Genomic DNA, 27,670 nt, shown 5'->3' with positions numbered 1-27,670 from the left:
GAGGTGGGCATTCAGAGGTGGTGAATCAGAGAAGGGGAATCAGAGGTGGGGAATCACAGGCAGGGAATCAGACGCAGGGAATCAGAGGCGGGGAATCATAGCTGGCGAATTAGAGGAGGGGAATCAGAGTTGGGGAATCAGAGGCGGGGAATCGGATATGGGGAAACAGAGGCGGGGAATCAGAGGCGGGGAAACAGAGGCGGGGAATCAGATATGGGGATTCAGAGGTGGGGAATCAGAGGTTGGGAATCAGAGGCAGGGAATCAGAGGCGGGGAATCAGAGGCAGGGAATCAGATGCGGGGAATCAATGGCGGGGAAACAGAGCTGGGGAATCAGAGGCGGGGTATCAGAGTTGGGGAAGCAGAGTCTAGGAATCAGAGGCGGGGAAACAGAGGCAGGGAATCAGATGTGCGGAATTAGAGATGGGGAATCAGAGGCAGGGAATCAGAATCAGAAGCGTGGAATCAGAGGCCGGGAATCAGAGGCCGGGAATCAGATGCTGGAAATAAGATGCTGGGAATCAGAGGTGGGGAATCAGAGTCCGGGAATCAGAGATGGGGATTCAGAGGCGGGGAATGAGAAATGGAGAATCAGAGGCGGGGAATCAGAGGCGGGGAAATAGAGGTGGGGAATCAGATATGGGGAATCAGAGGTGGCGAATCAAAGGCGGTGAATCAGAGATGGGGAATCAGAGGCGGGGAATCAGAGGCAGGGAATCAGATGCGGGGAATCAGAGGCGGGGAAACAGAGTTGGGGAATCAGAGGCGGGGAATCAGAGGCGGGGAAACAGAGGCGGTGAATCAGATATGGGGAATCAGAGGTGGCGAATCAAAGGCGGTGAAACAGAGATGGGGAATTAGGGCAGGGAATCAGAGGCAGTGAATCAGAGCTGGGGAAACAGAGGCGGGGAATCAGATATGGGGAATCAGAGGTGGGGAATCAGGGGCGGGGAATCAGTGGCAGGGAATCAGAGCTGGGGAATCAGAGGTGGGGAATCAGAGCTGGGGAAACAGAGGCGGGGAATCAGATATGGGGAATCAGAGGTGGGGAGTCAGGGGCGGGGAATCAGTGGCAGGGAATCAGAGGCCGGGAATAAAAGGCGGGGAATCAGAGCTGGGGAATCAGAGGCGGGGAATCAGAGTTGGGGAATCAGAGGAGGGGAATCAGATATGGGGAAACAGAGGCCGGGAATCAGAGGCAGGGAAGCAGAGGTGGGGAATCAGATATGGGGAATCAGAGGTGGGTAATTAGAGGTTGCGAATCAGAGGCAGGGAATCAGAGGCTGGTAATCAGAGGCGGGGAATCAGAAGCAGGGATTCGGATGTGCGGAATCAGAGATGGGGAATCAGAGGTGGGCATTCAGAGGTGGTGAATCAGAGAAGGGGAATCAGAGGTGGGGAATCACAGGCAGGGAATCAGACGCAGGGAATCAGAGGCGGGGAATCATAGCTGGCGAATTAGAGGAGGGGAATCAGAGTTGGGGAATCAGAGGCGGGGAATCGGATATGGGGAAACAGAGGCGGGGAATCAGAGGCGGGGAAACAGAGGCGGGGAATCAGATATGGGGATTCAGAGGTGGGGAATCAGAGGTTGGGAATCAGAGGCAGGGAATCAGAGGCGGGGAATCAGAGGCAGGGAATCAGATGCGGGGAATCAAAGGCGGGGAAACAGAGCTGGCGAATCAGAGGCGGGGTATCAGAGTTGGGGAAGCAGAGTCTAGGAATCAGAGGCGGGGAAACAGAGGCAGGGAATCAGATGTGCGGAATTAGAGATGGGGAATCAGAGGCAGGGAATCAGAATCAGAAGCGTGGAATCAGAGGCCGGGAATCAGAGGCCGGGAATCAGATGCTGGAAATAAGATGCTGGGAATCAGAGGTGGGGAATCAGAGTCCGGGAATCAGAGATGGGGATTCAGAGGCGGGGAATGAGATATGGAGAATCAGAGGCGGGGAATCAGAGGCGGGGAAATAGAGGTGGGGAATCAGATATGGGGAATCAGAGGTGGCGAATCAAAGGCGGTGAATCAGAGATGGGGAATCAGAGGCGGGGAATCAGAGGCAGGGAATCAGATGCGGGGAATCAGAGGCGGGGAATCAGAGCTGGCGAAACAGAGGCGGGTAATCAGAGGTGGGCAATCAGAGGCGGGGAATCAGATATGGGTAATCAGAGGCGGGGAATCAGAGGCGGGGAATCAGAAGCGGGGAAACAGAGGCGGGGAATCAAATATAGGGAATCAGAGGTGGGGAATCAGAGGTTGTGAATCAAAGATGGGGAATCAAGGCGGGGAATCAGAGGCAGGGAATCAGACGCGGGGAATCAGAGGCGGGGATTCAGAGCTGGGCAATCAGAGGCGGGGAATCAGAGTTGGGGAATCAGAGGCAGGGAATCAGATATGGGGAATCAGAGGCGGGGAATCAGAGGCGGGGAAACAGAGGTGGGGAATCAGATATGGGGAATCAGAGGTGGGGAATCAGGGGCAGGGAATCAGTGGCAGGGAATCAGAGGCGGGGAATCAGATATGGGGAAATAGAGGCGGGGAATCAGATATGGGGAATCAGAGGTGTGGAATCAGAGGTTGGGAATCAGAGGCAGGGAATCAGAGTCGGGGAAACAGAGGCGGGGAATCAGATATGGGGAATCAGAGGTGGCGAATCAAAGGCGGTGAAACAGAGATGGGGAATCAGGGCAGGGAATCAGAGGCAGGGAATCAAACACGGGGAATCAGAGCTGGGGAATCAGAGGCGGGGAATCAGAGTTGGGAATCAGAGGCGGGGAACCAGACGCGGGGAAACAGAGGCGGGGAATCAGATATGGGGAATCAGAGGTGGGGAATCAGAGGTTGGGAATCAGAGGCAGGGAATCAGAGGCGGGGAATCAGAGGTGGGGAATCAGAGGAAGGGAATCAGATGTGCGGAATCGGAGATGGGGAATCAGAGGCAGGGAATCAGAGGCGGGGAATCAGAGGCGGGGAATCAGAGGCCGGGAATCAGATATGGGGAAACAGAGGTGGGGAATCCGAGGCGGGGAAACAGAGGCGGGGAATCAGATATGGGGAATCAGAGGTAGGGAATCAGAGGCGGGGAAACAGATGCAGGGAATCAGATATGGGGAATCAGAGGTGGGGAATCAGAGGTTGTGAATCAGAGATGGGGAATCAAGGCGGGGAATCAGAGGCAGGGAATCAGACGCGGGGAATCAGAGGCTGGGATTCAGAGCTGGGGAATCAGAGGCGGGGTATCAGAGTTGGGGAATCAGAGGCAGGGAATCAGATATGAGGAATCAGAGGCGGGGAATCAGAGGTGGGGAAACAGGCGGGGAATCAGATATGGGGAATCAGAAGTGGGGAATCAGGGGCAGGGAATCAGTGGCAGGGAATCAGAGGCGGGGAATCAGAGGCGGGGAATCAGAGGCAGGGAATCAGACACGGGGAATCAGAGGCGGGGAATCAGAGATGGGGAATCAGAGGCGGGGAATCAGAGGCAGGGAATCGGACGCCGGGAATCAGAGGCGGGGAATCAGAGCTGGGGAAACAGAAGCGGGGAATCAGAGTTGGGGAATCAGAGGCGGGGAATCAGATATGGGGAAATAGAGGCGGGGAATCAGATATGGGGAATCAGAGGTGTGGAATCAGAGGTTGACAATCAGAGGCAGGGAATCAGAGGCGGGGAAACAGAGGCGGGGAATCAGATATGGGGAATCAGAGGTGGCGAATCAAAGGAGGTGAAACAGATATGGGGAATCAGGGCAGGGAATCAGAGGCAGGGAATCAGAGCTGGGGAAACAGAGGCGGGGAATCAGTGGCAGGGAATCAGAGCTGGGGAATCAGAGGTGGGGAATCAGAGCTGGGGAAACAGAGGCGGGGAATCAGATATGGGGAATCAGAGGTGGGGAATCAGGGGCGGGGAATCAGTGGCAGGGAATCAGAGCCCGGGAATAAAAGGCGGGGAATCAGAGCTGGGGAATCAGATGCGGGGAATCAGAGTTGGGGAATCAGAGGAGGGGAATCAGATATGGGGAAACAGAGGCCGGGAATCAGAGGCAGGGAAACAGAGGCGGGGAATCAGATATGGGGAATCAGAGGTGGGGAATTAGAGGTTGCGAATCAGAGGCAGGGAATCAGAGGCGGGGAATCAGAGGTGGGGAATCAGAGGCAGGGAATCGGATGTGCGGAATCAGAGATGGGGAATCAGAGGTGGGGATTCAGTGGTGGTGAATCAGAGAAGGGGAATCAGAGGCGGGGAATCAGAGGCAGGGAATCAGATGCAGGGAATCAGAGGAGGGGAATCATAGCTGGCGAATTAGAGGAGGGGAATCAGAGTTGAGGAATCAGAGGCGGGGAATCAGATATGGGGAAACAGAGGCAGGGAATCAGAGGCGGGGAAACAGAGGCGGGGAATCAGATATGGGGAATCAGAGGTGGGGAATCAGAGGCAGGGAATCAGTGGCGGGGAATCAGACGCGGGGAATCAGAGGCGGGGAATCAGAGGCAGGGAATCAGACACGGGGAATCAGAGGCGGGGAATCAGAGACGGGGAATCAGAGGCGGGAAATCAGAGGCAGGGAATCGGATGCCGGAAATCAGAGGCGGGAAATCAGAGCTGGGGAATCAGAGGCGGGGAATCAGATATGGGGAATCAGAGGCGGGGAATCAGATATGGGGAATCAGAGGCTGGGAATCAGAGGGGGGGAAGCAGAGGCGGGGAATAAGATATGGGGAATCAGAGGTGGGGAATCAGGGGCGGGTAATCAGTGGCAGGGAATCAGAGGCGGGGATTCAGAGGCGGGGATTCAGAGGCAGGGAATCAGACACGGGGAATCAGAGGTGGGGAATCAGAGATGGGGAATCAGAGGCGAGGAGTCAGAGGCAGGGAATCAGACGCGGGGAATCAGAGGCGGGGAATCAGAGCTGGGGAATCAGAGGTGGGGAATCAGAGTCGGGGAATCAGAGGCAGGGAATCGGATGTGCGGAATCAGAGATGGGGAATCAGAGGTGGGGAATCAGAGGCGGTGAATCAGAGATGGGGAATCAGAGGCGGGGAATCAGAGGCAGGAAATCAGACACGGGGATTCAGAGGCTGGGAATCAGACTGGGGGAATCAAAGGCGGGGAATCAGAGCTGGTGAATCAGAGGCAGGGAATCAGAGTTGGGGATTCAGAGGCGGGGAATCAGATATGGGGAAACAGAGGCGGGGAATCAGAGGCGGGCAAACAGAGACGCGGAATTAGATATGGGGAATCAGAGGTGGGGAATCAGAGGTGGTGAATCAGAGATGGGGAATCACAGGCGGGGAATCAGAGGCAGGGAATAGAACGCGGGGAATCAGAGGCAGGGAATCAGAGCTGGGGAATCAGAGGCGGGGAATCAGATATGGGAAACAGAAGCGGGGAATCAGAGGCGGGGAAACAGTGGCGGGGAATCAGACATGGGGAATCGGATGCGGAGAATCAGAGGTGGGGAATCAGAGCTTGGGAATCAGAGGTGGGGAATCAGAGTTGGGGCATCAGAGGTGGGGAATTAGATATGGGGAAACAGAGGCGGGGAATCAGAGGCGGGGAAACAGAGGCGGGGAATCAGATATGGGGAATCAGAGGTGGGGAATCAGAGGCAGGGAATCAGATGTGCAGAATCAGAGATGGGGAATCAGAGGCAGGGAATCAGAATCAGAAGCGGGGAATCAGAGGCCGGGAATCAGAGGCCGGGAATCAGATGCTGGGAATAAGAGGCCGGGAATCAGAGGTGGGGAATTAGAGTCCGGGAATCAGAGATGGGGATTCAGAGGCGGGGAATGAGATATGGAGAATCAGAGGCGGGGAATCAGAGGCGGGGAAACAGAGGTGGTGAATCAGATATGGGGAATCAGAGGTGGCGAATCAAAGGCGGTGAATCAGAGATGGGGAATCAGAGGCGGGGAATCAGAGGCAGGGAATCAGATGCGGGGAATCAGGGCGGCGAATCAGAGCTGGCGAATCAGAGGCGGGGAATCAGAGGTGGGCAATCAGAGCCGGGGAATCAGATATGGGGAAACAGAGGCGGGGAATAAGATATGGGGAATCAGAGGTGGGGAATCAGAGGTTGTGAATCAGAGATGGGGAATCAAGGCGGGGAATCAGAGGCAGGGAATCAGATGCGGGGAATCAGAGGCGGGGATTCAGAGCTGGGGAATCAGAGGCGGGGAATCAGAGTTGGGGAATCAGAGGCAGGGAATCAGATATGGGGAATCAGAGGCAGGGAATCAGAGGCGGGGAAACAGAGGCGGGGAATCAGATATGGGGAATCAGAGGTGGGGAATCAGGGGCAGGGAATCAGTGGCAGGGAATCAGAGGCGGGGAATCAGAGGCGGGGAATCAGAGGCAGGGAATCAGACACGGGGAATCAGAGGCGGGGAATCAGAGATGGGGAATCAGAGGCGGGGAATCAGAGGCAGGGAATCGGACGGCGGGTATCAGAGGCGGGGAATCAGAGCTGGGGAATCAGAGGCGGGGAATCAGAGTTGGGGAATCAGAGGCGGGGAATCAGATATGGGGAAATAGAGGCGGGGAATCAGATATGGGGAATCAGAGGTGTGGAATCAGAGGTTGGGAATCAGAGGCAGGGAATCAGAGGCGGGGAAACAGAGGCGGGGAATCAGATATGGTGAATCAGAGGTGGCGAATCAAAGGCGGTGAAACAGAGATGGGGAATCAGGGCAGGGAATCAGAGGCAGGGAATCAGAGCTGGGGAAACAGAGGCGGGGAATCAGATATGGGGAATCAGAGGTGGCGAATCAGGGGCGGGGAATCAGTGGCAGGGAATCAGAGCTGGGGAATCAGAGGTGGGGAATCAGAGCTGGGGAAACAGAGGCGGGGAATCAGATATGGGGAATCAGCGGTGGGGAATCAGGGGCGGCGAATCAGTGGCAGGGAATCAGAGGCCGGGAATAAAAGGCGGGGAATCAGAGCTGGGGAATCAGAGGCGGGGAATCAGAGTTGGGGAATCAGAGGAGGGGAATCAGATATGGGGAAACAGAGGCCGGGAATCAGAGACAGGGAAACAGAGGCGGGGAATCAGATATGGGGAATCAGAGGTGGGGAATTAGAGGTTGCGAATCAGAGGCAGGGAATCAGAGGCGGGGAATCAGAGGCGGGGAATCAGAGGCAGGGAATCGGATGTGCGGAATCAGAGATGGGGAATCAGAGGTGGGGATTCAGAGGTGGTGAATCAGAGAAGGGGAATCAGAGGCGGGGAATCAGAGGCAGGGAATCAGACGCAGGGAATCAGAGGCGGGGAATCATAGCTGGCGAATTAGAGGAGGGGAATAAGAGTTGGGGAATCAGAGGCGGGGAATCAGATATGGGGAAACAGAGGCGGGGAATCAGAGGCAGGGAATCAGATGCGGGGAATCAGAGGCGGGGAAACAGAGCTGGGGAATCAGAGGCGGGGAATCAGAGTTGGGGAAGCAGAGGCTAGGAATCAGAGGCGGGGAAACAGAGGCAGGGAATCAGATGTGCGGAATCAGAGATGGGGAATCAGAGGCAGGGAATCAGAATCAGAAGCGGGGAATCAGAGGCCGGGAATCGGAGGACGGGAATCAGATGCTGGGAATAAGAGGCCGGGAATCAGAGGTGGGGAATCAGAGTCCGGGAATCAGAGATGGGGATTCAGAGGCGGGGAATGAGATATGGAGAATGTGAGGCGGGGAATCAGAGGCGGGGAAATAGAGGTGGGGAATCAGATATGGGGAATCAGAGGTGGCGAATCAAAGGTGGTGAATCAGAGATGGGGAATCAGAGGCGGGGAATCAGAGGCAGGGAATCAGATGCGGGGAATCAGAGGCGGGGAAACAGAGGTGGGGAATCAGATATGGGGAATCAGAGGTGGCGAATCAAAGGCGGTGAATCAGAGATGGGGAATCAGAGGCGGGGAATTAGAGGCAGGGAATCAGATGCGGGGATTCAGAGCTGGGGAATCAGAGGCAGGGAATCAGAGTTGGGGAATCAGAGGCAGGGAATTAGATATGGGGAATCAGAGGCGGGGAATCAGAGGCGGGGAAACAGAGGCGGGGAATCAGATATGGGGAATCAGAGGTGGGGAATCAGGGGCAGGGAATCAGTGGCAGGGAATCAGAGGCGGGGAATCAGAGGCGGGGAATCAGAGGCAGGGAATCAGACACGGGGAATCAGAGGTGGGAAATCAGAGATGGGGAATCAGAGGCTGGGAATCAGAGGCAGGGAATCGGACACCGGGTATCAGAGGCGGGAAATCAGAGCTGGGGAATCAGAGGCGGGGAATCAGAGTTGGGGAATCAGAGGCGGGGAATCAGATATGGGGAAATAGAGGCGGGAAATCAGATATGGGGAATCAGATGTGTGGAATCAGAGGTTGGGAATCAGAGGCAGGGAATCAGAGGCGGGGAAACAGAGGCGGGGAATCAGATATGGGGAATCAGAGGTGGCGAATCAAAGGCGGTGATACAGAGATGGGGAATCAGGGCAGGGATTCAGAGGCAGGGAATCAGAGCTGGGGAAACAGAGGCGGGGAATCAGATATGGGGAATCAGAGGTGGGGAATCAGGGGCGGGGAATCAGTGGCAGGGAATCAGAGGCCGGGAATAAAAGGCGGGGAATCAGAGCTGGGGAATCAGAGGCGGGGAATCAGAGTTGGGGAATCAGAAGAGGGGAATCAGATATGGGGAAACAGAGGCCGGGAATCAGAGGCAGGGAAACAGAGGCGGGGAATCAGATATGGGGAATCAGAGGTGGGGAATTAGAGGTTGCGAATCAGAGGCAGGGAATCAGAGGCGGGGAATCAGAGGCGGGGAATCAGAGGCAGGGAATCGAATGTGCGGAATCAGAGATGGGGAATCAGAGGTGGGGATTCAGAGGTGGTGAATCAGAGAAGGGGAATCAGAGGCGGGGAATCAGAGGCAGGGAATCAGACGCAGGGAATCAGAGGCGGGGAATCATAGCTGGCGAATTAGAGGATGGGAATCAGAGTTGGGGAATCAGAGGCGGGGAATCAGATATGGGGAAACAGAGGCGGGGAATCAGAGGTGGGGAAACAGAGGCGGGGATTCAGAGGTGGGGAATCAGAGGTTGGGAATCAGAGGCAGGGAATCAGAGGCGGGGAATCAGAGGCAGGGAATCAGATGCGGGGAATCAGAGGCGGGGAAACAGAGGCGGGGAAACAGAGCTGGGGAATCCGAGGCGGGGAATCAGAGTTGGGGAAGCAGAGGCTAGGAATCAGAGGCGGGGAAACAGAGGCAGGGAATCAGATGTGCGGAATCAGAGATGGGGAATCAGAGGCAGGGAATCAGAATCAGAAGCGGGGAATCAGAGGCCGGGAATCAGATGCTGGGAATAAGAGGCCGGGAATCAGAGGTGGGGAATCAGAGTCCGGGAATCAGAGATGGGGATTCAGAGGCGGGGAATGAGATATGGAGAATCAGAGGCGGTGAATCAGAGGCGGGGAAATAGAGGTGGGGAATCAGATATGGTGAATCAGAGGAGGCGAATCAAAGGCGGTGAATCAGAGATGGGGAATCAGAGGCGGGGAATCAGAGGCAGGGAATCAGATGCGGGGAATCAGAGGCGGGGAAACAGAGGTGGGGAATCAGATATGGGGAATCAGAGGTGGCGAATCAAAGGCGGTGAATCAGAGATTGGGAATCAGAGGCGGGGAATCAGAGGCAGGGAATCAGATGCGTGGAATCAGAGGCGGGGAATCAGAGCTGGCGAATCAGAGGCGGGGAATCAGAGGTGGGCAATCAGAGGCAGGGAATCGGACGCCGGGAATCAGAGGCGGGGAATCAGAGCTGGGGAATCAAAGGCGGGGAATCAGAGTTGGGGAATCAGAGGCGGGGAATCAGATATGGGGAAATAGAGGCGGGGAATCAGATATGGGGAATCAGAGGTGTGGAATCAGAGGTTGGGAATCAGAGGCAGGGAATCAGAGGCGGGGAAACAGAGGCGGGGAATCAGATATGGGGAATCAGAGGTGGCGAATCAAAGGCGGTGAAACAGAGATGGGGAATCAGGGCAGGGAATCAGAGGCAGGGAATCAGAGCTGGGGAAACAGAGGCGGGGAATCAGATATGGGGAATCAGAGGTGGGGAATCATGGGCGGGGAATCAGTGGCAGGGAATCAGAGCTGGGGAATCAGAGGCCGGGAATCAGAGGACGGGAATCAGATGCTGGGAATAAGAGGCCGGGAATCAGAGGTGGGGAATCAGAGTCCGGGAATCAGAGATGGGGATTCAGAGGCGGGGAATGAGATATGGAGAATCTGAGGCGGGGAATCAGAGGCGGGGAAATGGAGGTGGGGAATCAGATATGGGGAATCAGAGGTGGCGAATCAAAGGCGGTGAATCAGAGATGGGGAATCAGAGGCGGGGAATCAGAGGCAGGGAATCAGATGCGGGGAATCAGAGGCGGGGAAACAGAGGTGGGGAATCAGATATGGGGAATCAGAGGTGGCGAATCAAAGGCGGTGAATCAGAGATTGGGAATCAGAGGCGGGGAATCAGAGGCAGGGAATCAGATGCGGGGATTCAGAGCTGGGGAATCAGAGGCGGGGAATCAGAGTTGGGGTATCAGAGGCAGGGAATCAGATATGGGGAATCAGAGGCGGGGAATCAGAGGCGGGGAAACAGAGGCGGGGAATCAGATATGGGGAATCAGAGGTGGGGAATCAGGGGCAGGGAATCAGTGGCAGGGAATCAGAGGCGGGGAATCAGAGGCGGGGAATCAGAGGCAGGGAATCAGACACGGGGAATCAGAGGCGGGGAATCAGAGATGGGGAATCAGAGGCGGGGAATCAGAGGCAGGGAATCGGACACCGGGTATCAGAGGCGGGGAATCAGAGCTGGGGAATCAGAGGCGGGGAATCAGAGTTGGGGAATCAGAGGCCGGGAATCAGATATGGGGAAATAGAGGCGGGGAATCAGATATGGGGAATCAGAGGTGTGGAATCAGAGGTTGGGAATCAGAGGCAGGGAATCAGAGGCGGGGAAACAGAGGCGGGGAATCAGATATGGGGAATCAGAGGTGGCGAATCAAAGGCGGTGATACAGAGATGGGGAATCAGGGCAGGGAATCAGAGGCAGGGAATCAGAGCTTGGGAAACAGAGGCGGGGAATCAGATATGGGGAATCAGAGGTGGGGAATCAGGGTCGGGGAATCAGTGGCAGGGAATCAGAGCTGGGGATTCAGAGGTGGGGAATCAGAGGTTGGGAATCAGAGGCAGGGAATCAGAGGCGGGGAATCAGAGGCAGGGAATCAGATGCGGGGAATCAGAGGCGGGGAAACAGAGCTGGGGAATCAGAGGCGGGGAATCAGAGTTGGGGAAGCAGAGGCTAGGAATCAGAGGCGGGGAAACAGAGGCAGGGAATAAGATGTGCGTAATCAGAGATGGGGAATCAGAGGCAGGGAATCAGAATCAGAAGCGGGGAATCAGAGGCCGGGAATCAGATGCTGGGAATAAGAGGCCGGGAATCAGAGGTGGGGAATCAGAGTCCGGGAATCAGAGATGGGGATTCAGAGGCGGGGAATGAGATATGGAGAATCAGAGGCGGGGAATCAGAGGCGGGGAAATAGAGGTGGGGAATCAGATATGGTGAATCAGAGGTGGCGAATCAAAGGCGGTGAATCAGAGATGGGGAATCAGAGGCGGGGAATCAGAGGCAGGGAATCAGATGCGGGGAATCAGAGGCGGGGAAACAGAGGTGGGGAATCAGATATGGGGAATCAGAGGTGGCGAATCAAAGGCGGTGAATCAGAGATGGGGAATCAGAGGTGGGGAATAAGAGGCAGGGAATCAGATGCGGGGAATCAGAGGCGGGGAATCAGAGCTGGCGAATCAGAGGCGGGGAATCAGAGGTGGGCAATCAGAGGCAGGGAATCGGACGCCGGGAATCAGAGGCGGGGAATCAGAGCTGGGGAATCAGAGGCGGGGAATCAGAGTTGGGGAATCAGAGGCGGGGAATCAGAGGCGGGGAAACAGAGGCGGTGAATCAGATATGGGGAATCAGAGGTGGCGAATCAAAGGCGGTGAAACAGAGATGGGGAATTAGGGCAGGGAATCAGAGGCAGTGAATCAGAGCTGGGGAAACAGAGGCGGGGAATCAGATATGGGGAATCAGAGGTGGGGAATCAGGGGCGGGGAATCAGTGGCAGGGAATCAGAGCTGGGGAATCAGAGGTGGGGAATCAGAGCTGGGGAAACAGAGGCGGGGAATCAGATATGGGGAATCAGAGGTGGGGAGTCAGGGGCGGGGAATCAGTGGCAGGGAATCAGAGGCCGGGAATAAAAGGCGGGGAATCAGAGCTGGGGAATCAGAGGCGGGGAATCAGAGTTGGGGAATCAGAGGAGGGGAATCAGATATGGGGAAACAGAGGCCGGGAATCAGAGGCAGGGAAGCAGAGGTGGGGAATCAGATATGGGGAATCAGAGGTGGGTAATTAGAGGTTGCGAATCAGAGGCAGGGAATCAGAGGCTGGTAATCAGAGGCGGGGAATCAGAAGCAGGGAATCGGATGTGCGGAATCAGAGATGGGGAATCAGAGGTGGGCATTCAGAGGTGGTGAATCAGAGAAGGGGAATCAGAGGTGGGGAATCACAGGCAGGGAATCAGACGCAGGGAATCAGAGGCGGGGAATCATAGCTGGCGAATTAGAGGAGGGGAATCAGAGTTGGGGAATCAGAGGCGGGGAATCGGATATGGGGAAACAGAGGCGGGGAATCAGAGGCGGGGAAACAGAGGCGGGGAATCAGATATGGGGATTCAGAGGTGGGGAATCAGAGGTTGGGAATCAGAGGCAGGGAATCAGAGGCGGGGAATCAGAGGCAGGGAATCAGATGCGGGGAATCAAAGGCGGGGAAACAGAGCTGGGGAATCAGAGGCGGGGTATCAGAGTTGGGGAAGCAGAGTCTAGGAATCAGAGGCGGGGAAACAGAGGCAGGGAATCAGATGTGCGGAATTAGAGATGGGGAATCAGAGGCAGGGAATCAGAATCAGAAGCGTGGAATCAGAGGCCGGGAATCAGAGGCCGGGAATCAGATGCTGGAAATAAGATGCTGGGAATCAGAGGTGGGGAATCAGAGTCCGGGAATCAGAGATGGGGATTCAGAGGCGGGGAATGAGAAATGGAGAATCAGAGGCGGGGAATCAGAGGCGGGGAAATAGAGGTGGGGAATCAGATATGGGGAATCAGAGGTGGCGAATCAAAGGCGGTGAATCAGAGATGGGGAATCAGAGGCGGGGAATCAGAGGCAGGGAATCAGATGCGGGGAATCAGAGGCGGGGAAACAGAGTTGGGGAATCAGAGGCGGGGAATCAGAGGCGGGGAAACAGAGGCGGTGAATCAGATATGGGGAATCAGAGGTGGCGAATCAAAGGCGGTGAAACAGAGATGGGGAATTAGGGCAGGGAATCAGAGGCAGTGAATCAGAGCTGGGGAAACAGAGGCGGGGAATCAGATATGGGGAATCAGAGGTGGGGAATCAGGGGCGGGGAATCAGTGGCAGGGAATCAGAGCTGGGGAATCAGAGGTGGTGAATCAGAGCTGGGGAAACAGAGGCGGGGAATCAGATATGGGGAATCAGAGGTGGGGAGTCAGGGGCGGGGAATCAGTGGCAGGGAATCAGAGGCCGGGAATAAAAGGCGGGGAATCAGAGCTGGGGAATCAGAGGCGGGGAATCAGAGTTGGGGAATAAGAGGAGGGGAATCAGATATGGGGAAACAGAGGCCGGGAATCAGAGGCAGGGAAGCAGAGGTGGGGAATCAGATATGGGGAATCAGAGGTGGGTAATTAGAGGTTGCGAATCAGAGGCAGGGAATCAGAGGCTGGTAATCCGAGGCGGGGAATCAGAAGCAGGGATTCGGATGTGCGGAATCAGAGATGGGGAATCAGAGGTGGGCATTCAGAGGTGGTGAATCAGAGAAGGGGAATCAGAGGTGGGGAATCACAGGCAGGGAATCAGACGCAGGGAATCAGAGGCGGAAAATCATAGCTGGCGAATTAGAGGAGGGGAATCAGAGTTGGGGAATCAGAGGCGGGGAATCGGATATGGGGAAACAGAGGCGGGGAATCAGAGGCGGGGAAACAGAGGCGGGGAATCAGATATGGGGATTCAGAGGTGGGGAATCAGAGGTTGGGAATCAGAGGCAGGGAATCAGAGGCGGGGAATCAGAGGCAGGGAATCAGATGCGGGGAATCAAAGGCGGGGAAACAGAGCTGGCGAATCAGAGGCGGGGTATCAGAGTTGGGGAAGCAGAGTCTAGGAATCAGAGGCGGGGAAACAGAGGCAGGGAATCAGATGTGCGGAATTAGAGATGGGGAATCAGAGGCAGGGAATCAGAATCAGAAGCGTGGAATCAGAGGCCGGGAATCAGAGGCCGGGAATCAGATGCTGGAAATAAGATGCTGGGAATCAGAGGTGGGGAATCAGAGTCCGGGAATCAGAGATGGGGATTCAGAGGCGGGGAATGAGATATGGAGAATCAGAGGCGGGGAATCAGAGGCGGGGAAATAGAGGTGGGGAATCAGATATGGGGAATCAGAGGTGGCGAATCAAAGGCGGTGAATCAGAGATGGGGAATCAGAGGCGGGGAATCAGAGGCGGGGAATCAGATATGGGGAATCAGAGGTGGCGAATCAAAGGCGGTGAAACAGAGATGGGGAATCAGGGCAGGGAATCAGAGGCAGGGAATCAGAGCTGGGGAAACAGAGGCGGGGTATCAGATATGGGGAATCAGAGGTGGGGAATCATGGGCGGGGAATCAGTGGCAGGGAATCAGAGCTGGGGAATCAGAGGCCGGGAATCAGAGGACGGGAATCAGATGCTGGGAATAAGAGGCCGGGAATCAGAGGTGGGGAATCAGAGTCCGGGAATCAGAGATGGGGATTCAGAGGCGGGGAATGAGATATGGAGAATCTGAGGTGGGGAATCAGAGGCGGGGAAATGGAGGTGGGGAATCAGATATGGGGAATCAGAGGTGGCGAATCAAAGGCGGTGAATCAGAGATGGGGAATCAGAGGCGGGGAATCAGAGGCAGGGAATCAGATGCGGGGAATCAGAGGCGGGGAAACAGAGGTGGGGAATCAGATATGGGGAATCAGAGGTGGCGAATCAAAGGCGGTGAATCAGAGATTGGGAATCAGAGGCGGGGAATCAGAGGCAGGGAAACAGATGCGGGGATTCAGAGCTGGGGAATCAGAGGCGGGGAATCAGAGTTGGGGTATCAGAGGCAGGGAATCAGATATGGGGAATCAGAGGCGGGGAATCAGAGGCGGGGAAACAGAGGCGGGGAATCAGATATGGGGAATCAGAGGTGGGGAATCAGGGGCAGGGAATCAGTGGCAGGGAATCAGAGGCGGGGAATCAGAGGCGGGGAATCAGAGGCAGGGAATCAGACACGGGGAATCAGAGGCGGGGAATCAGAGATGGGGAATCAGAGGCGGGGAATCAGAGGCAGGGAATCGGACACCGGGTATCAGAGGCGGGGAATCAGAGCTGGGGAATCAGAGGCGGGGAATCAGAGTTGGGGAATCAGAGGCCGGGAATCAGATATGGGGAAATAGAGGCGGGGAATCAGATATGGGGAATCAGAGGTGTGGAATCAGAGGTTGGGAATCAGAGGCAGGGAATCAGAGGCGGGGAAACTGAGGCGGGGAATCAGATATGGGGAATCAGAGGTGGCGAATCAAAGGCGGTGATACAGAGATGGGGAATCAGGGCAGGGAATCAGAGGCAGGGAATCAGAGCTTGGGAAACAGAGGCGGGGAATCAGATATGGGGAATCAGAGGTGGGGAATCAGGGTCGGGGAATCAGTGGCAGGGAATCAGAGCTGGGGATTCAGAGGTGGGGAATCAGAGGTTGGGAATCAGAGGCAGGGAATCAGAGGCGGGGAATCAGAGGCAGGGAATCAGATGCGGGGAATCAGAGGCGGGGAAACAGAGCTGGGGAATCAGAGGCGGGGAATCAGAGTTGGGGAAGCAGAGGCTAGGAATCAGAGGCGGGGAAACAGAGGCAGGGAATAAGATGTGCGTAATCAGAGATGGGGAATCAGAGGCAGGGAATCAGAATCAGAAGCGGGGAATCAGAGGCCGGGAATCAGATGCTGGGAATAAGAGGCCGGGAATCAGAGGTGGGGAATCAGAGTCCGGGAATCAGAGATGGGGATTCAGAGGCGGGGAATGAGATATGGAGAATCAGAGGCGGGGAATCAGAGGCGGGGAAATAGAGGTGGGGAATCAGATATGGTGAATCAGAGGTGGCGAATCAAAGGCGGTGAATCAGAGATGGGGAATCAGAGGCGGGGAATCAGAGGCAGGGAATCAGATGCGGGGAATCAGAGGCGGGGAAACAGAGGTGGGGAATCAGATATGGGGAATCAGAGGTGGCGAATCAAAGGCGGTGAATCAGAGATGGGGAATCAGAGGTGGGGAATAAGAGGCAGGGAATCAGATGCGGGGAATCAGAGGCGGGGAATCAGAGCTGGCGAATCAGAGGCGGGGAATCAGAGGTGGGCAATCAGAGGCAGGGAATCGGACGCCGGGAATCAGAGGCGGGGAATCAGAGCTGGGGAATCAGAGGCGGGGAATCAGAGTTGGGGAATCAGAGGCGGGGAATCAGAGGCGGGGAAACAGAGGCGGTGAATCAGATATGGTGAATCAGAGGTGGCGAATCAAAGGCGGTGAAACAGAGATGGGGAATTAGGGCAGGGAATCAGAGGCAGTGAATCAGAGCTGGGGAAACAGAGGCGGGGAATCAGATATGGGGAATCAGAGGTGGGGAATCAGGGGCGGGGAATCAGTGGCAGGGAATCAGAGCTGGGGAATCAGAGGTGGGGAATCAGAGCTGGGGAAACAGAGGCGGGGAATCAGATATGGGGAATCAGAGGTGGGCATTCAGAGGTGGTGAATCAGAGAAGGGGAATCAGAGGTGGGGAATCACAGGCAGGGAATCAGACGCAGGGAATCAGAGGCGGGGAATCATAGCTGGCGAATTAGAGGAGGGGAATCAGAGTTGGGGAATCAGAGGCGGGGAATCGGATATGGGGAAACAGAGGCGGGGAATCAGAGGCGGGGAAACAGAGGCGGGGAATCAGATATGGGGATTCAGAGGTGGGGAATCAGAGGTTGGGAATCAGAGGCAGGGAATCAGAGGCGGGGAATCAGAGGCAGGGAATCAGATGCGGGGAATCAAAGGCGGGGAAACAGAGCTGGGGAATCAGAGGCGGGGTATCAGAGTTGGGGAAGCAGAGTCTAGGAATCAGAGGCGGGGAAACAGAGGCAGGGAATCAGATGTGCGGAATTAGAGATGGGGAATCAGAGGCAGGGAATCAGAATCAGAAGCGTGGAATCAGAGGCCGGGAATCAGAGGCCGGGAATCAGATGCTGGAAATAAGATGCTGGGAATCAGAGGTGGGGAATCAGAGTCCGGGAATCAGAGATGGGGATTCAGAGGCGGGGAATGAGAAATGGAGAATCAGAGGCGGGGAATCAGAGGCGGGGAAATAGAGGTGGGGAATCAGATATGGGGAATCAGAGGTGGCGAATCAAAGGCGGTGAATCAGAGATGGGGAATCAGAGGCGGGGAATCAGAGGCAGGGAATCAGATGCGGGGAATCAGAGGCGGGGAAACAGAGTTGGGGAATCAGAGGCGGGGAATCAGAGGCGGGGAAACAGAGGCGGTGAATCAGATATGGGGAATCAGAGGTGGCGAATCAAAGGCGGTGAAACAGAGATGGGGAATTAGGGCAGGGAATCAGAGGCAGTGAATCAGAGCTGGGGAAACAGAGGCGGGGAATCAGATATGGGGAATCAGAGGTGGGGAATCAGGGGCGGGGAATCAGTGGCAGGGAATCAGAGCTGGGGAATCAGAGGTGGGGAATCAGAGCTGGGGAAACAGAGGCGGGGAATCAGATATGGGGAATCAGAGGTGGGGAGTCAGGGGCGGGGAATCAGTGGCAGGGAATCAGAGGCCGGGAATAAAAGGCGGGGAATCAGAGCTGGGGAATCAGAGGCGGGGAATCAGAGTTGGGGAATAAGAGGAGGGGAATCAGATATGGGGAAACAGAGGCCGGGAATCAGAGGCAGGGAAGCAGAGGTGGGGAATCAGATATGGGGAATCAGAGGTGGGTAATTAGAGGTTGCGAATCAGAGGCAGGGAATCAGAGGCTGGTAATCCGAGGCGGGGAATCAGAAGCAGGGATTCGGATGTGCGGAATCAGAGATGGGGAATCAGAGGTGGGCATTCAGAGGTGGTGAATCAGAGAAGGGGAATCAGAGGTGGGGAATCACAGGCAGGGAATCAGACGCAGGGAATCAGAGGCGGGGAATCATAGCTGGCGAATTAGAGGAGGGGAATCAGAGTTGGGGAATCAGAGGCGGGGAATCGGATATGGGGAAACAGAGGCGGGGAATCAGAGGCGGGGAAACAGAGGCGGGGAATCAGATATGGGGATTCAGAGGTGGGGAATCAGAGGTTGGGAATCAGAGGCAGGGAATCAGAGGCGGGGAATCAGAGGCAGGGAATCAGATGCGGGGAATCAAAGGCGGGGAAACAGAGCTGGCGAATCAGAGGCGGGGTATCAGAGTTGGGGAAGCAGAGTCTAGGAATCAGAGGCGGGGAAACAGAGGCAGGGAATCAGATGTGCGGAATTAGAGATGGGGAATCAGAGGCAGGGAATCAGAATCAGAAGCGTGGAATCAGAGGCCGGGAATCAGAGGCCGGGAATCAGATGCTGGAAATAAGATGCTGGGAATCAGAGGTGGGGAATCAGAGTCCGGGAATCAGAGATGGGGATTCAGAGGCGGGGAATGAGATATGGAGAATCAGAGGCGGGGAATCAGAGGCGGGGAAATAGAGGTGGGGAATCAGATATGGGGAATCAGAGGTGGCGAATCAAAGGCGGTGAATCAGAGATGGGGAATCAGAGGCGGGGAATCAGAGGCAGGGAATCAGATGCGGGGAATCAGAGGCGGGGAATCAGAGCTGGCGAAACAGAGGCGGGTAATCAGAGGTGGGCAATCAGAGGCGGGGAATCAGATATGGGGAATCAGAGGCGGGGAATCAGAGGCGGGGAATCAGAAGCGGGGAAACAGAGGCGGGGAATCAAATATAGGGAATCAGAGGTGGGGAATCAGAGGTTGTGAATCAAAGATGGGGAATCAAGGCGGGGAATCAGAGGCAGGGAATCAGACGCGGGGAATCAGAGGCGGGGATTCAGAGCTGGGGAATCAGAGGCGGGGAATCAGAGTTGGGGAATCAGAGGCAGGGAATCAGATATGGGGAATCAGAGGCGGGGAATCAGAGGCGGGGAAACAGAGGTGGGGAATCAGATATGGGGAATCAGAGGTGGGGAATCAGGGGCAGGGAATCAGTGGCAGGGAATCAGAGGCGGGGAATCAGATATGGGGAAATAGAGGCGGGGAATCAGATATGGGGAATCAGAGGTGTGGAATCAGAGGTTGGGAATCAGAGGCAGGGAATCAGAGTCGGGGAAACAGAGGCGGGGAATCAGATATGGGGAATCAGAGGTGGCGAATCAAAGGCGGTGAAACAGAGATGGGGAATCAGGGCAGGGAATCAGAGGCAGGGAATCAAACACGGGGAATCAGAGCTGGGGAATCAGAGGCGGGGAATCAGAGTTGGGAATCAGAGGCGGGGAACCAGACGCGGGGAAACAGAGGCGGGGAATCAGATATGGGGAATCAGAGGTGGGGAATCAGAGGTTGGGAATCAGAGGCAGGGAATCAGAGGCGGGGAATCAGAGGTGGGGAATCAGAGGAAGGGAATCAGATGTGCGGAATCGGAGATGGGGAATCAGAGGCAGGGAATCAGAGGCGGGGAATCAGAGGCGGGGAATCAGAGGCCGGGAATCAGATATGGGGAAACAGAGGCGGGGAATCCGAGGCGGGGAAACAGAGGCGGGGAATCAGATATGGGGAATCAGAGGTAGGGAATCAGAGGTTGGGAATCAGAGGCAGGGAATCAGAGGCTTTGAATCAGATGCAGGGAATCAGATGCGGGGAATCAGAGGCGGGGAATCAGAGCTGGGGAATCAGAGGTGGGGAATCAGATTTGGGGAATCAGAGGCGGGGACTTAGATATTGGGAAACAGAGGCGGGGAATCAGAGGCGGGGAAACAGAGGCGGGGAATCAGATATGGGGAATCAGTGGTGGGAATCAGAGGCAGGGAATCAGATGTGCGGAATCAGAGATGGGGAATCAGAGGCAGGGAATCAGAATCAGAAGCAGGGAATCAGAGGCCGGAAATCAGAGGCCGGAATCAGATGCTAGGAATCAGAGGCCTGGAATCAGAGGCGGGGAATCAGAGGCAGGGAATCAGATGCGGGGAATCAGAGGCGGGGAATCAGAGCTGGGGAATCAGAGGCGGGGTATTAGGTTTGGGGAATCAGAGGCGGGGAATCAGATATGGGGAAACAGAGGTGGGGAATCAGAGGCGGGGAAACAGAGGCAGTGAATCAGATATGGGGAATCAGAGGCGGGGAATCAGAGGTGGAGAATCATAGGCAGGGAATCGAATGTGCGGAATCAGAGATGGGGAATCAGAGGCGGGGAATCAGAGGCAGGGAATCAGACGCGGGGAATCAGAGGTGGGCAATCAGAGGCGGGGAATCAGATATGGGGAATCAGAGGCGGGGAATCAGAGGCGGGGAAACAGAGGCGGGGAATCAGATAAGGGGAATCAGAGGTGGGGCATCAGAGGTTGTGAATCACAGATGGGGAATCATAGGCGGGGAATCAGAGGCAGGGAATCAGACGCGGGGAATCAGAGGCGGGGATTCAGAGCTGGGGAATCAGAGGCGGGGAATCAGAGTTGGGGAATCAGAGGAGGGGAATCAGATATGGGGAATCAGAGGCAGGGAATCAGAGGCGGGAAAACAGAGGCAGGGAATCAGATATGGGGAATCAGAGGTGGGGAATCAGGGGCAGGGAATCAGTGGCAGGGAATCAGACGCGGGAATCAGAGGCGGGGAATCAGAGGCAGGGAATCAGACACGGGGAATCAGAGGCGGGGAATCAGAGATGGGGAATCAGAGGCGGGGAATCAGACGCAGGGAATCGGATGCCGGGAATCAGAGGCAGGAAATCAGAGCTGGGGAATCAGAGGCGGGGAATCAGAGTTGGGGAATCAGAGGCGGGGAAGCAGATATGGGGAAATAGAGGCGGGGAATCAGATATGGGGAATCAGAGGCGGGGAATCAGATATGGGGAATCAGAGGCTGGGAATCAGAGGGGGGGAAACAGAGGCGGGGAATAAGATATGGGGGAATCAGAGGTGGGGAATCAGGGGCGGGGAATCAGTGGCAGGGAATCAGAGGCAGGGAATCAGAGGCGGGGAATCAGAGGCGGGGAATCAGAGGCAGGGAATCAGACACGGGGAATCAGAGGCGGGGAATCAGAGATGGGGAATCAGAGGCGGGGAATCAGAGGCAGGGAATCGGACACCGGGTATCAGAGGCGGGGAATCAGAGCTGGGGAATCAGAGGCGGGGAATCAGAGTTGGGGAATCAGAGGCCGGGAATCAGATATGGGGAAATAGAGGCGGGGAATCAGATATGGGGAATCAGAGGTGTGGAATCAGAGGTTGGGAATCAGAGGCAGGGAATCAGAGGCGGGGAAACAGAGGCGGGGAATCAGATATGGGGAATCAGAGGTGGCGAATCAAAGGCGGTGATACAGAGATGGGGAATCAGGGCAGGGAATCAGAGGCAGGGAATCAGAGCTGTGGAAACAGAGGCGGGGAATCAGATATGGGGAATCAGAGGTGGGGAATCAGGGGCGGGGAATCAGTGGCAGGGAATCAGAGCTGGGGATTAAGAGGTGGGGAATCAGAGGTTGGGAATCAGAGGCAGGGAATCAGAGGCGGGGAATCAGAGGCAGGGAATCAGATGCGGGGAATCAGAGGCGGGGAAACAGAGCTGGGGAATCAGAGGCGGGGAATCAGAGTTGGGGAAGCAGAGGCTAGGAATCAGAGGCGGGGAAACAGAGGCAGGGAATAAGATGTGCGGAATCAGAGATGGGGAATCAGAGGCAGGGAATCAGAATCAGAAGCGGGGAATCAGAGGCCGGGAATCAGATGCTGGGAATAAGAGGCCGGGAATCAGAGGTGGGGAATCAGAGTCCGGGAATCAGAGATGGGGATTCAGAGGCGGGGAATGAGATATGGAGAATCAGACGCGGGGAATCAGAGGCGGGGAAATAGAGGTGGGGAATCAGATATGGTGAATCAGAGGTGGCGAATCAAAGGCGGTGAATCAGAGATGGGGAATCAGAGGCGGGGAATCAGAGGCAGGGAATCAGATGCGGGGAATCAGAGGCGGGGAAACAGAGGTGGGGAATCAGATATGGGGAATCAGAGGTGGTGAATCAAAGGCGGTGAATCAGAGATGGGGAATCAGAGGCGGGGAATCAGAGGCAGGGAATCAGATGCGGGGAATCAGAGGCGGGGAATCAGAGCTGGCGAATCAGAGGCGGGGAATCAGAGGTGGGCAATCAGAGGCAGGGAATCGGACGCCGGGAATCAGAGGCGGGGAATCAGAGCTGGGGAATCAGAGGCGGGGAATCAGAGTTGGGGAATCAGAGGCGGGGAATCAGAGGCGGGGAAACAGAGGCGGGGAATCAGATATAGGGAATCAGAGGTGGCGAATCAAAGGCGGTGAAACAGAGATGGGGAATATGGGCAGGGAATCAGAGGCAGTGAATCAGAGCTGGGGAAACAGAGGCGGGGAATCAGATATGGGGAATCAGAGGTGGGGAATCAGGGGCGGGGAATCAGTGGCAGGGAATCAGAGCTGGGGAATCAGAGGTGGGGAATCAGAGCTGGGGAAACAGAGGCGGGGAATCAGATATGGGGAATCAGAGGTGGGGAATCAGGGGCGGGGAATCAGTGGCAGGGAATCAGAGGCCGGGAATAAAAGGCGGGGAATCAGAGCTGGGGAATCAGAGGCGGGGAATCAGAGTTGGGGAATCAGAGGAGGGGAATCAGATATGGGGAAAAAGAGGCCGGGAATCAGAGGCAGGGAAGCAGAGGTGGGGAATCAGATATGGGGAATCAGAGGTGGGTAATTAGAGGTTGCGAATCAGAGGCAGGGAATCAGAGGCTGGTAATCAGAGGCGGGGAATCAGAAGCAGGGAATCGGATGTGCGGAATCAGAGATGGGGAATCAGAGGTGGGCATTCAGAGGTGGTGAATCAGAGAAGGGGAATCAGAGGCGGGGAATCAGAGGCAGGGAATCAGACGCAGGGAATCAGAGGCGGGGAATCATAGCTGGCGAATTAGAGGAGGGGAATCAGAGTTGGGGAATCAGAGGCGGGGAATCGGATATGGGGAAACAGAGGCGGGGAATCAGAGGCGGGGAAACAGAGGTGGGGAATCAGATATGGGGATTCAGAGGTGGGGAATCAGAGGTTGGGAATCAGAGGCAGGGAATCAGAGGCGGGGAATCAGAGGCAGGGAATCAGATGCGGGGAATCAGAGGCGGGGAAACAGAGCTGGGGAATCAGAGGCGGGGTATCAGAGTTGGGGAAGCAGAGTCTAGGAATCAGAGGCGGGGAAACAGAGGCAGGGAATCAGATGTGCGGAATCAGAGATGGGGAATCAGAGGCAGGGAATCAGAATCAGAAGCGTGGAATCAGAGGCCGGGAATCAGAGGCCGGGAATCAGATGCTGGGAATAAGATGCTGGGAATCAGAGGTGGGGAATCAGAGTCCGGGAATCAGAGATGGGGATTCAGAGGTGTGGAATCAGAGGTTGGGAATCAGAGGCAGGGAATCAGAGTCGGGGAAACAGAGGCGGGGAATCAGATATGGGGAATCAGAGGTGGCGAATCAAAGGCGGTGAAACAGAGATGGGGAATCAGGGCAGGGAATCAGAGGCAGGGAATCAAACACGGGGAATCAGAGCTGGGGAATCAGAGGCGGGGAATCAGAGTTGGGAATCAGAGGCGGGGAACCAGACGCGGGGAAACAGAGGCGGGGAATCAGATATGGGGAATCAGAGGTGGGGAATCAGAGGTTGGGAATCAGAGGCAGGGAATCAGAGGCGGGGAATCAGAGGTGGGGAATCAGAGGAAGGGAATCAGATGTGCGGAATCGGAGATGGGGAATCAGAGGCAGGGAATCAGAGGCGGGGAATCAGAGGCGGGGAATCAGAGGCCGGGAATCAGATATGGGGAAACAGAGGCGGGGAATCCGAGGCGGGGAAACAGAGGCGGGGAATCAGATATGGGGAATCAGAGGTAGGGAATCAGAGGTTGGGAATCAGAGGCAGGGAATCAGAGGCTTTGAATCAGATGCAGGGAATCAGATGCGGGGAATCAGAGGCGGGGAATCAGAGCTGGGGAATCAGAGGTGGGGAATCAGATTTGGGGAATCAGAGGCGGGGACTTAGATATTGGGAAACAGAGGCGGGGAATCAGAGGCGGGGAAACAGAGGCGGGGAATCAGATATGGGGAATCAGTGGTGGGAATCAGAGGCAGGGAATCAGATGTGCGGAATCAGAGATGGGGAATCAGAGGCAGGGAATCAGAATCAGAAGCAGGGAATCAGAGGCCGGAAATCAGAGGCCGGAATCAGATGCTAGGAATCAGAGGCCTGGAATCAGAGGCGGGGAATCAGAGGCAGGGAATCAGATGCGGGGAATCAGAGGCGGGGAATCAGAGCTGGGGAATCAGAGGCGGGGTATTAGGTTTGGGGAATCAGAGGCGGGGAATCAGATATGGGGAAACAGAGGTGGGGAATCAGAGGCGGGGAAACAGAGGCAGTGAATCAGATATGGGGAATCAGAGGCGGGGAATCAGAGGTGGGGAATCATAGGCAGGGAATCGAATGTGCGGAATCAGAGATGGGGAATCAGAGGCGGGGAATCAGAGGCAGGGAATCAGACGCGGGGAATCAGAGGTGGGCAATCAGAGGCGGGGAATCAGATATGGGGAATCAGAGGCGGGGAATCAGAGGCGGGGAAACAGAGGCGGGGAATCAGATAAGGGGAATCAGAGGTGGGGCATCAGAGGTTGTGAATCACAGATGGGGAATCATAGGCGGGGAATCAGAGGCAGGGAATCAGACGCGGGGAATCAGAGGCGGGGATTCAGAGCTGGGGAATCAGAGGCGGGGAATCAGAGTTGGGGAATCAGAGGAGGGGAATCAGATATGGGGAATCAGAGGCAGGGAATCAGAGGCGGGAAAACAGAGGCAGGGAATCAGATATGGGGAATCAGAGGTGGGGAATCAGGGGCAGGGAATCAGTGGCAGGGAATCAGACGCGGGAATCAGAGGCGGGGAATCAGAGGCAGGGAATCAGACACGGGGAATCAGAGGCGGGGAATCAGAGATGGGGAATCAGAGGCGGGGAATCAGACGCAGGGAATCGGATGCCGGGAATCAGAGGCAGGAAATCAGAGCTGGGGAATCAGAGGCGGGGAATCAGAGTTGGGGAATCAGAGGCGGGGAAGCAGATATGGGGAAATAGAGGCGGGGAATCAGATATGGGGAATCAGAGGCGGGGAATCAGATATGGGGAATCAGAGGCTGGGAATCAGAGGGGGGGAAACAGAGGCGGGGAATAAGATATGGGGGAATCAGAGGTGGGGAATCAGGGGCGGGGAATCAGTGGCAGGGAATCAGAGGCAGGGAATCAGAGGCGGGGAATCAGAGGCGGGGAATCAGAGGCAGGGAATCAGACACGGGGAATCAGAGGCGGGGAATCAGAGATGGGGAATCAGAGGCGGGGAATCAGAGGCAGGGAATCGGACACCGGGTATCAGAGGCGGGGAATCAGAGCTGGGGAATCAGAGGCGGGGAATCAGAGTTGGGGAATCAGAGGCCGGGAATCAGATATGGGGAAATAGAGGCGGGGAATCAGATATGGGGAATCAGAGGTGTGGAATCAGAGGTTGGGAATCAGAGGCAGGGAATCAGAGGCGGGGAAACAGAGGCGGGGAATCAGATATGGGGAATCAGAGGTGGCGAATCAAAGGCGGTGATACAGAGATGGGGAATCAGGGCAGGGAATCAGAGGCAGGGAATCAGAGCTGGGGAAACAGAGGCGGGGAATCAGATATGGGGAATCAGAGGTGGGGAATCAGGGGCGGGGAATCAGTGGCAGGGAATCAGAGCTGGGGATTAAGAGGTGGGGAATCAGAGGTTGGGAATCAGAGGCAGGGAATCAGAGGCGGGGAATCAGAGGCAGGGAATCAGATGCGGGGAATCAGAGGCGGGGAAACAGAGCTGGGGAATCAGAGGCGGGGAATCAGAGTTGGGGAAGCAGAGGCTAGGAATCAGAGGCGGGGAAACAGAGGCAGGGAATAAGATGTGCGGAATCAGAGATGGGGAATCAGAGGCAGGGAATCAGAATCAGAAGCGGGGAATCAGAGGCCGGGAATCAGATGCTGGGAATAAGAGGCCGGGAATCAGAGGTGGGGAATCAGAGTCCGGGAATCAGAGATGGGGATTCAGAGGCGGGGAATGAGATATGGAGAATCAGACGCGGGGAATCAGAGGCGGGGAAATAGAGGTGGGGAATCAGATATGGTGAATCAGAGGTGGCGAATCAAAGGCGGTGAATCAGAGATGGGGAATCAGAGGCGGGGAATCAGAGGCAGGGAATCAGATGCGGGGAATCAGAGGCGGGGAAACAGAGGTGGGGAATCAGATATGGGGAATCAGAGGTGGTGAATCAAAGGCGGTGAATCAGAGATGGGGAATCAGAGGCGGGGAATCAGAGGCAGGGAATCAGATGCGGGGAATCAGAGGCGGGGAATCAGAGCTGGCGAATCAGAGGCGGGGAATCAGAGGTGGGCAATCAGAGGCAGGGAATCGGACGCCGGGAATCAGAGGCGGGGAATCAGAGCTGGGGAATCAGAGGCGGGGAATCAGAGTTGGGGAATCAGAGGCGGGGAATCAGAGGCGGGGAAAACAGAGGCGGGGAATCAGATATAGGGAATCAGAGGTGGCGAATCAAAGGCGGTGAAACAGAGATGGGGAATATGGGCAGGGAATCAGAGGCAGTGAATCAGAGCTGGGGAAACAGAGGCGGGGAATCAGATATGGGGAATCAGAGGTGGGGAATCAGGGGCGGGGAATCAGTGGCAGGGAATCAGAGCTGGGGAATCAGAGGTGGGGAATCAGAGCTGGGGAAACAGAGGCGGGGAATCAGATATGGGGAATCAGAGGTGGGGAATCAGGGGCGGGGAATCAGTGGCAGGGAATCAGAGGCCGGGAATAAAAGGCGGGGAATCAGAGCTGGGGAATCAGAGGCGGGGAATCAGAGTTGGGGAATCAGAGGAGGGGAATCAGATATGGGGAAAAAGAGGCCGGGAATCAGAGGCAGGGAAGCAGAGGTGGGGAATCAGATATGGGGAATCAGAGGTGGGTAATTAGAGGTTGCGAATCAGAGGCAGGGAATCAGAGGCTGGTAATCAGAGGCGGGGAATCAGAAGCAGGGAATCGGATGTGCGGAATCAGAGATGGGGAATCAGAGGTGGGCATTCAGAGGTGGTGAATCAGAGAAGGGGAATCAGAGGCGGGGAATCAGAGGCAGGGAATCAGACGCAGGGAATCAGAGGCGGGGAATCATAGCTGGCGAATTAGAGGAGGGGAATCAGAGTTGGGGAATCAGAGGCGGGGAATCGGATATGGGGAAACAGAGGCGGGGAATC

The sequence above is a fragment of the Narcine bancroftii genome, chromosome 2 (assembly GCF_036971445.1).
Source record: "Narcine bancroftii isolate sNarBan1 chromosome 2, sNarBan1.hap1, whole genome shotgun sequence".
NCBI lineage: Eukaryota > Metazoa > Chordata > Chondrichthyes > Torpediniformes > Narcinidae > Narcine > Narcine bancroftii.
Note: the sequence above shows the minus strand (reverse complement) of the source record.